The 11,129-nt window shown below is 38.8% G+C and overlaps 1 long non-coding RNA gene across 1 annotated transcript; it reads right to left on the bottom strand.

The window, feature by feature from the left end:
• Positions 1-1,964: 1,964 nt before the first annotated feature.
• Positions 1,965-9,794, bottom strand: LOC138879067 (uncharacterized). Its single transcript, XR_011402673.1, has 2 exons — positions 9,456-9,794; positions 1,965-2,355 (listed from the first exon to the last, which is right to left on the bottom strand). It is a non-coding gene; the product is annotated as an uncharacterized lncRNA (long non-coding RNA).
• Between the last annotated feature and the right edge of the window lie 1,335 nt (positions 9,795-11,129).

The raw sequence follows: 11,129 nt of genomic DNA, 5'->3' as shown, positions 1-11,129 counted from the left end.
CTTTCAACAATAAATAAGATGTTTCATTTTCTTTCCAGGTAGCAAGTGCGAAATACCTCTCTATGCCCACCTATCAATGTGAATAAAAACTCATGAATGACGTGATACCGTACAACATAAGGAAAATGAATCTCTACGCATGTATGTCATGTGCATGTAGAATGCGATACTCAGCAATAATACCATATGCATACTCTCATAGTATCAATTCACTCAGTCCTCCTAGTCGCTCAATTCTCATAGTCACCCAGTTCTCACAGCCACTCAGTCTTGACAATCACACGCCACTCGCCACTCGATACTCGACACTCGCACTCGATAGTTATCTGCGCTCACTTGGGGTGTGTACAGACTCCGGAGGGGCTCCTCCAACCCAAGCGCTATAACAAGCCAATCATGGCATAAATCAGTGAAACGTGTTGCGGTGTGCAGCCCGATCCCATAAATATCCTCACAATCAGGTCCTCAGCCTCATTGAGTCATCAATCTCTCTAGTATCTCGGTCTCTTAATATCATGAAACTAGCCCGACAACAATGATATGATGTATCAATAAATAACAGCTGAGACTGAGATATGATATGAATGAATGAATATGACTGAGTACGAAATATCAATGAAATCAGTGAGATGACAGCAAGCAACGACCACTATAGGTCCTAGCAATATTATCATAAAGCCTAAACATGATATCTTGTATGATTTACAGCCTAGTTACTTTATCACATGGTGAAAACACAGATATCAACAAAATAGGGCCACTAAATTGTGCCACAAAAACAACAGTGCAATTCATAGGGTGCACGCACGCACGCCCGTCACCTAGTATGTGTGTCACCTCATATTCAATCACATATCATGTAATTTGGGGTTTCATACCCTAAGCACTAAGTTAATAAGAGTTACTTACCTCGAACAAGCCAATTCCAATACCGAGCAAGCCAAGTGATGCTCCAAAAATGTCATCCCGCGCGTTCCGACTCGAACGACTCAAAACTAACCAAAACCAACTCTAATACATCAAACATTACTAAAGGAACCAATCATTTGTTCAATGTAGTACCATTTATGCTCGAAGAAACGACATCGAAATATAAGAAAAACGAGCGCCGCACAACCCAATTCTATCCAAAACTCACCTGATCCCCTCGGGATCCCGTGCGAACATAGCAACAAGTCCCATAACATAACATGTACTTACTCAAGGCCTCAAATCGCGCATAACAACATCAAAATGGCGAAACACACCTCAAATAAAATTTAATGAACTTTTGTATTTTCAACTTCCAAAAACTCGTGTCGAAGCATATCAAATCAACTCGGAATGAACTCAAATTTTGCACACAAGTCCGAATACATCATACGGAGCTACTCATACCCTCAAACAACCGAGCTAAGTGAAAATGCTCAAAACGACTGGTCAGGTCGTTACACTCTAACTAATTAGTTTCTTCACCTTATGATTTTTTTCTAATTTAAATAAAAAGAAAGTCAAAAGGAAAAATAAAAGGTTATACCTTATATTAATTATAACGAATACCCTCCCCAACGAAGTGCATGGGAACTTTCTGTTGCTTGGCCAACAAATTCATTGCACAGGGGGGCCGCACGGATTTGGGGAGTTTTCTACGAGTCCGGAACTAAAATGTGGTTCTTTTGGACTCAAAGAACAAAAATATGTGAAAAAGTCATAGTGACCAATATATATATATATATGATCTTTTTTAAAGACGTTATATCTTAACGGCCGTTTGGCCAGTTATGTATTACGTCTTTTAAAAATGATATATTTGAATTTAAAAAAGTGGGAAACTATTGCGCCTTTTGTTAAGACATTATATATAATGTCTTAACATAAGATGCTATAAATGTCACAACCTAACATCGGGATGCGCGATCGGCGCTCAAGCGAGCGAATCCAACTGAGCAAGCCTTTTTAAAAACTTTTTACCCAACTCAATATGATTAAGGAAACCATGCTTTCATTTATTTAGATAGTAGGAAAGATCATACATTCCACATTGTTAGTTCATTTTGTATCACAACCTTAAACCATGGTTAAGTTTCCAAGATTTCGTATAGTTACAGTTTAGAGAAAACAAGAGTTTCGAATTACAACATAGTCTAGGGACCCATGCAACCCCCGTACATAACCCACACAAATGTCTACGGAGCCTCTAAGGATACAAAAGACAGTTATGATAACGCCAGCAACAAGGCCCCGGCTATACCTCAAAAGTGGAAATTTTATAACAAAAGGTGTACAGCATAACCCTTGAAGGAAAGGGGGTCGCCAAGACTTCTGAGAGGAGAATACTTCGCTACATGTGATCGGCACTATCCACTAAAGAACCACCTATATTCATTCAAAAATGTAGCGCCCCAGCAAAAGGGACGTTAGTACCATGGAATAGTACTAGTATGTATAACTAAACACCTTCTTATTAGAAAGAACTATCATACAAGAACAAGGAAATGACAAGGGACAATCAAAAACTTTAACTAAACACCACATCCTCAATAAAAGAATCATATAACTTTCACATAATTTCCATAGTTTTAGATTGGGGCATTTAATACTGTTCATCATCATTCACAATACCACTGCTTTCTTGAGCGGAGTCCGATCACGACCCGATCGACTAGGTTGCCTCATTTGACACGTGTACCTCAATCACAATCTCATTCTCACTTTCCGGAATTCAATATCAGCACAATACCACCATGTGTGCGGCATGGCGTCCGATCACGGCCCGATCGGCAAGGCCGCCTTACCAAGACGTTCCTTTCTCATTAATCATTCCAATCAGTAATTCACATATATCAATTCATAGGCACTTAGGGCCACAATTATCACATCATTTCCACTTTCAATGGTAACCTTGCAATTTAGGATCATAGGCACATACAAAAGCAATTCAAGTTGTAAGCATAGGTAAGATTTCACATAGTTGGCATGACAATTTCAGCTTTAATCTTGACGTGAAGCCTATTCCAACACATGGTTCATATTCTTCGCACATCTTTAAATATCTAGAATAGTACATTGCACACATTGAGGCACACCTTACATGTATATATATATATATATATATATATATATATATATATATATATATATATATATATATAATCTCAAAACCAATTCATGTGAAATAACAATCAATACATCAATAAAATTTTAGTCTTACCACATTTTTATAGACACCAACAGAGCTCAATTTCTAAGAAGAGGGGGTTTTAGCCATACGTACCTCGATGGAGCTTTCCTTAAATTCATACAAAATTTCGGAACTCTTAGCAACTTTGATCTATTTAGTGATAATTACAAGATGAACCAAGAATTAGAGACATGATTAATATTCTAGCTCATTTGAGTATATTATCAAGCACTATGTGTGCATTGTGATTTTTGGACCCTTTTGTGAGAGATTTTTTTCATCTTACACCCCAATTGCTATATTTTTAACTCACAATCTCCCCATACCCTATTATCATTTGTGCATGCAAGATAATCAATCCCTACCCATGAACCCACTTGTTAATCACATATTTTAATAGAAATTTTGAAACCATATATTAGGGTACAAGTTCTTACCTCTTAGGATAAAGGCCTAGCAAATTTTACTTGAAAGTCTTCAAAGATTTGGGCAAGGATTGTAGTGACTCGGTGAGAGTTAGTTTCTCTCTCTAGAACTCCCTCTCTCACACTATTTGCAGTAAAATAGCATAAAAGGGGTCTTGGAATAGGGTCGGGTTTTAAAAGTTAGAAAATAGGAGCCCCGACACAATCTGTGATCGCATATGCGATCACATAATTGACATGCGGCACGCAAAAGGGACCGCAAAATGGCCCCCAAAACATGAACAAACTACTCGAGTATGCGACAAGAATGCAGTCTGCATACTTGTTCTGCAGTCGCATAATGCACCGCAAAACGGCCTCTCACAAAATTCCAAGGAGATTATGCGATGACTATGCGGCCTGCATATTGATTATACGATCGCACAATTGGCCGCATAGTTGACCTCAAAATTAATCATCAAACTGCCTCACTCTGCGATGACTATGCGGTCCGCATAGCTATTATGTGACCGCATAATGGACCGAAAATGCGCTCTTCTGAAAAACATTATTTCTTAACCTTTTAATGCACAGACCAGCCAAAGGGCTTGCCGCGAAGAATTTTACAAGTTTCTAACACATATTCGTAACTTAGCACTATGAGATTTAGGGTTTTGAGTAGAAATTTCACGGGGTCTTACATCCTCCCCCACTTAAGATCATTTGTCCTCGAATGAAGATCAAGGTTCACTCATTAGCAATCCTTATGCAGCTTCAGCTTTTTACATCATGACACATATCAACAATCCTAAATTTGGCTAACTCACTAAATTTCCAAAAATTTTGCCAGAGTTTCCTATGTAACTAGGCCTATCCACCTGTTAGAGAGCCCCAGAAACATATCCTAATAGCATATACACAATCTATAGACACAACATAACTTGTAACGACACCAACCATGGCCGCATAGGCAACATACAACCAAAATAGAACAGCTTTACATAGACCAAACCAAAGGATACAGAGTTCATAGGAACCAAATTCATAAAAGCTATTACATGGCTATACAAACAAATGTGGGTACTTCCTTTTCATTTCTTCCTCTGCTTCCCAAGTGGCTTCCTCAACCTGTTGGTACCGCCATAACACTTTTACGGAGGCAATTTCCTTATTTCTCAATTTTCGCACTTGCCTGTCAAGAATGACAATTGGAACTTCTTAATATGACAATTCTTCATTAACCTCAATAGTTTCAACCGTCACAATAGTGGAGGAATCTCCTACTACCTTCTTCAACTTAGTCACATGGAAGACTGGGTGTACCAATAACATCTCGGGTGGCAGCTCGAGCTTGTACGCCACCTGACCAATCCTCTGAATGATTCTGTATGGTCTAACATACCTCAAACTCAATTTTCCTTTCTTTCCAAATCGCATGATACCCTTAATAGGGGAAACCTTCAAAAATACCCAATCATCTTCTTTGAACTATAAATCTCTGTGATGAATGTCCGAATAAGACTTTTGGCGACTCTGAGCAGTTTTCAACCTTCCCTTGATAATCTTGACTTTCTCCATAGCGTGATGCACAAGGTTCGGCCCTATCAATTCAGCTTCTCCAACTTCGAACCACCCAATGGGAGATCTACATTTCCTACCATGCAATGCTTTAAATGGTGCCATCTGGATACTAGCATGGAAGCTGTTGTTATAAGCAAACTATATAAGTGGCAAATGATCATCTCGGCTACCTTTGAAATCAAGAACTCAAGCACGCAACATGTCCTCAAGCGTTTGAATAGTCCGCTTTGCTTGCCCGTCGGTTTGAGAATGAATAGCTATACTAAGATTTACATGTGTACCCAAACCTTGCTGAAATTTCTTCCAAAAGTTGGCCGTGAACTGAGCCCATCGATCTAAAATGATTGAAACTGGAATGCCATGCAACCTGACTATTTCTCTGATATACAACTGAGCATACTGTTCCGCTGTGTCGGTAGATTTGACTGGAAAAAAGTGCGCTGATTTCGTGAGTCAATCCACGATCACCCAAATTAAGTCGAACTTGCGCGGAGTGCGCGGTAATCCCACCACAAAATCCATGTTGATCATTTTCCATTTCCACATCGAAATTTCTATGTTTTGAGCCAATCCACCGGGTCTTTGATGTTCGGCTTTCACTTGTTGACAGTTCGGACATCTAGCCACAAAGTCCGCCACATCCATCTCCATGTTGTTCCACCAATAAACTTCCTTGAGATCATGATACATTTTTGTAGAACCGGGGAGCACGGAATACCTGGAAGTGTGAGCTTCTGCCATGATCCTTTCCCGAAGACCGTCAATATCCGGAACACATAGGCGGCCCTTGTACCGTAGGGTACCATCATCCATGCCAAAGGAAAAGACTGTGTTCTTGTGTTTATGTATCCCCTCTTTTAGTTGTGCTAACAATAGATCGTTGAATTGCTTCTCTTTCACTTCTGCCACAAGCGATGATTCAACCCTATTCTGCACGATCGCTCCCCATTCGCTAGAGTCCGCAAGACGAACTCCTAAACTAACCAATTGGTGAAACTCCCTGTCCAACGGCCTCTGATGCGCCTTCAAATGAGCCAAACTTTCCATAGATTTTCGACTAAGAGCATCCGCCACAACATTGGCCTTTCCCAGGTGATAGAGAATATCAATGCCATAGTCCTTGAGCAACGCGAGCCATCTCCTCTATCTCAGATTCAACTCCTTTTGCTTGAAAATATATTAAAGGCTCTTGTGGTCCATAAATACATCCACATGGACCCCATACAAATAATGTCGCCAAATCTTTAGCGCAAACACCACTGCCGCAAGCTCTAAGTCATGGGTTGAATAGCACAAATCCCTCTGTACCCTCTGGCAGGGTTAATACCGGTGTTGTAGTCAATCTTGATTTCAATTCCTGGAAACTCATTTCACAAGCATCGGACCACTGGAACTTAATTGCTTTCTATGTCAATTTAGTCAATGGAGAGGCAAGAGTAGAAAATCCCTCCACAAATCTTCTGTAGTACGCGGCCAAACCCAAGAAACTATGAATCTCTATTGGAGTGGTAGGTCTAGGCAAACTCTACACTTCTGCAATCTTTTGAGGATCAACCATAATTCCTTCCATGGAGACGCCATGACCCAAGAACGCAACAGATCCAAGCCAAAATTCACATTTTGAAAGTTTTGCATACAATTGGTGCTGCTGAAGAGTCTGCAGAACTGCCCTGAGATGGTCAGCATGATCCTCTTGACTTCGGGAATACACAAGAATATTGTCAATGAACACTATCACAAAGGAGTCTAGAAAAGGCTTGAAGACTCGATTCATAAGATCCATGAAATCTGTCGGGGCATTTGTTAACCCAAAAGACATCACCATAAATTCAAAGTGCCCATACAGAGTTTTTGGAATATCTTGCTCCCTTATCTTCAACTGATGGTACCCGGATCGCAAGTCAATTTTTGAAAAACACGTAGTACCTTGCAATTGATCAAATAAATCATCTATCCTTGGTAGAGGGTATTTATTTTATTGTGACTTTGTTAAGTTGCCGGTAGTCAATACACATCCATAGCGACCATCTTTCTTCCTTACAAACAAAATTGATGCGCCCTATGGTAACACACTCAACCGAATGAAGCCCTTCTCTAGCAAATCATTCAATTGTTCCTTTAGCTCTTTCAGTTCTACCAGCACCATTCTATAAGGTGGAATTGATATAGGTTGCGTGCCTAGCATCACGTCGATCCCAAAATCAATCTCCTTTTCTGGTAGGATACAAGGGAGCTCATCTGGAAAGACATCCATAAATACATTCATAACTAGTACGGACTCAAGGCTAGGTGGTTCATCATCAGTGTCCGTAACCCGAACTAAATGACAGATACACTCTTGCTTGATCATCTTTGTGGCCTTAAGGTAAGAAATAAACCGACCTTTGGCTCATTATCTAAATGACTACATTATCTCCCTTCCATTCAACAACGGGCTCATTAGGAAACTCAAGCCTCATAGTTATAGTCCAACAATCAAGTTTGGCAAAACATGAAAAAAGCCAATCCATTCCCATTATTACATCAAAATTGACCATCCCTAATTCAATAATATCGGCCATGGTATCACTACCACCCACCATAACAACACAAGCTCTATAAACTCGAGCAGCCGTAATAGACTCACCAACTGGAGTAGACATCGAAAATGGCTCATGAAGCTGATCTGGTTCTATCCCAAATTCCATAGCAACAAAAGGGGTAACATAGGACAAGGTGGAATCGAGGTCAATAAGTGAATACACATCATGAGATTGGACAGTCAGAATACCTATAACAACATCGGGAGAAGCCACTACGGTCTGGCGACCGCTCATAGAATAGAACCAATTGGGTCCTCCCGAACTCTGCGCACCACCCCTAGCTGCACCACGCCTTACAAGTGCTGGGGTACCTCTGATGCGACCACTCATTTTGAAGTTTGCGAACCAGAAATTCTAAGTAAGAAATTCTGTTAACCCGGGAGAAGGTGTTAGGCATTCCCGGGTTCCGTGGTTCTAGCACGGTCGCTTAAACTATTATAATTGGTCTATTATCTGATTTATTACATGTTTTAGCCTATTATGCATTTTAGCTTTTATAACCGCTTTTAATTATTTTAGGAAGATTAAACATTACTTAAAACACGCCTTGGACCACGCCACATGAAATGCACCCGCGGTTCTCCACAATTTCTATTTAACGTTGCTGAGAAATAAAATTGGGTCACATGAAATGCACACCCGAATTTAATAAATAAAGGAAATCAATTTAAATAGCGCGCCTAAAGCAACTATGAAATTTCAAATTAAAAACAATGATTGTGAGAGCCATGAAAAATTCAACTGATGGCACACCTCGATTTTTAAAAGAGTTAATATTAATTATATGAGGGTCATGGGTTATCTAATGAAAATGGCACCCCTCAAATTTTCTATAAAAGCTAGTTAGTTTTGTGAGGGTCATGGGCTTAGAAGTTTTATTTGGCATGACACACCTCAAATTATTGAGTACAAACATAGCCACTGTAGAATTTCACACATAATCATAGTGATATTGCCCAAATCATCCAAGTACATGTCTAGTCACAAATTAATGACAGAAGAATTTATACATTAATCCAAGTGGTGCAAATGATATTCCTAAAATTTATAAATATTCCTCCAAATATACCAGCAAAAGAGCGAGAACGTCAGTGGGTTGGATCTTTTGTACTTATAAATATCCTACTGCTACTACTGCTGCTTATTAATAATTCACTTTGGATCTTTGCACTTACAAATCTTTGGATCAATGCCCACAACTGTACATCATCATTTGGCACAATTATACACTAATTTGCACTAACATATTTGAAATTTATAAATAAGTTTTTTATTGGAACCAAATTTATTTGGAATCAAGAAATTGGACAACTATAAAAGTGGTGGAACCTCTCACATTTTATATGGACTTGAACAAGTGGTGGAAATCAGAAGTTGCCCAGTAAGTTCATTAAACCCATGGCTCATTAAATCCAACAAATAATATTCAATACCAAAATCCAAATCTTGTTGGCATCACTTTATCAACCAAAATTCCCGTGACCCATTTCATTTACTTCTATAACAGCTCAATTGACATTTGCTCACATTTACAAAAACGGATCACAAATGAGCCAACTCAAAAGTATTCTCAAACCATGTAGAAGCAATATAAAAAGATTCAAAAGAGACAAACTCAATATAAAATTTTAACAATGAATCAGCACTTAGATGTGATTTCAAATAAGGGAGGGGAAGCCATTCATTCAACAAATATAACAAGATACAAAAGAGGTCTCTTGAATTTACCTCTTAAGCAAGCCAAATAATAAGGAAAAACCAAATAGATGCTGCAAAACAGTAGCGATGGAGCAAACTACAGCAGCAGCAAATCGGAACAGCCCTTGTGACCCTTTTTTTTCTTTTGATTCTCCTTTCGTTTTTTTTTTTTCTTTTCTTTAATTTTTTTCTTTTTCTGTTCTTCTTGGGGTCAAGGGGGAGATAGGGTGTTATTTTTGTTTGAGATAGGGGAAAGCTGCGCTCCGATTTCTTGCCAAGGGAGGGTCTCCTTCTTCTCTTCGATTTTGGATGAAGAAGCAGAAGATAAGGAACGCCGTTTTTCTCCTAAATCTGAAAGGGGAAGCTCTACCCAAGATTTTAAGAAAGTGGGGGTTTAAGCGAGTTACCTAATTACAAAAATTATATAAAATCACTTAATCCTAAATTAAAAGTGAAAAGTTAATAATCTAAAAATAAAATGAGAAAAAATGTAAAAATGGGCTATTTTTGTGATTTTCAGTTTTAATAAATCAAATAATTAATTAATTCTAAAATGTAAAAACAAATCCTAAATGCAATGCATGATATTTTGGTATTTTTTTTTTCATGATTTAAATAAAACTTAAACATGCACAAAATGCAAACAGTTAAATAAAAATCCTACAAAATCCTATAAAATGGCAAATAATTGGAAAAAATCTATTTTCTTTGATTTTATAGGAGCAATTCATATAGGGCAAAAATCACGTGTTCACAGTTACCCCTCTTTGCTCGAAAACACGAAGGGTTTTCGGGCAAAGATAGAATGAGCAATTACGATCGATTGTTGCCCGTTTGGTAAACTCCATGAGAAGCATTTTTTAAAAAAAAAATCTGACTGAACCTTCTTCGGAGGTTGCCTACATATCCTTGGCTATAAAGAAATCAGTTCAGTGTAGTTCTGGAAGTTTTGGTAGTTGGGACTACCGGGAAGACGTAATTTCACTGTTGTTTCTGCTTGGTAAGCTCCTTATTACACCAAAATGAAAAATAAAAAGCTAAACTAGCTAAGCCTATCAACTACGAGTTACAAGATTCATATCTATAAATTTTCTGAAGCTTGATCTTGAGTCTTGGCTGGTTCTTGCTGCAGACTCCGATCTAAATCTTGATGCTCGTCAGCTGTAGCCGTCAGTTCATTTTTCAGCTTTGGATCAAGGCGGGATACGCGAAACTTCTGACTTCAATTATATCTTGAGCAGTCCGCATCTTTCTCCGCTTCAGCACTTTGAGTTCACTTCTTTTTGTTCTTTTTTTTTTTCTTTATTCTGGATTGAGACTCATTCTTTTGATCGTCTTAAACCCTATGTCTCGAGATAAAACCTGCTCAGACACCAAAAACAAACAAACAAATGAAATTTTTCTGCCCTAGATTGGATCCCTATGTTGGCAAACGACGACTAGGGAATGGAGGTCCTATGTCTAAAATCTTAACTAGGGTTTGGAGCCCTATGTTGGCAAAAGGTGACTAGGGAATGGAGGCACTATGTCTAAAAATCTCAACTAGGGATTGGAGCCCTATGTTGGCAAAATGAGACTAGGGGTTGGAGACCTTATCTCTAAAATTCTCAAGTAGGGATTGGAGCCCTATGTTGGAAAAAGGCGATTAGGGAATGGAGGCCCTATGTCTAAAATCTCAACTAGGGGTTGGAGACCCTATATTGG

Source organism: Nicotiana sylvestris, chromosome 1 (assembly GCF_000393655.2).
Source record: "Nicotiana sylvestris chromosome 1, ASM39365v2, whole genome shotgun sequence".
NCBI lineage: Eukaryota > Viridiplantae > Streptophyta > Magnoliopsida > Solanales > Solanaceae > Nicotiana > Nicotiana sylvestris.
Note: the sequence above shows the minus strand (reverse complement) of the source record. Positions and strands in the feature narration are given on the sequence as shown.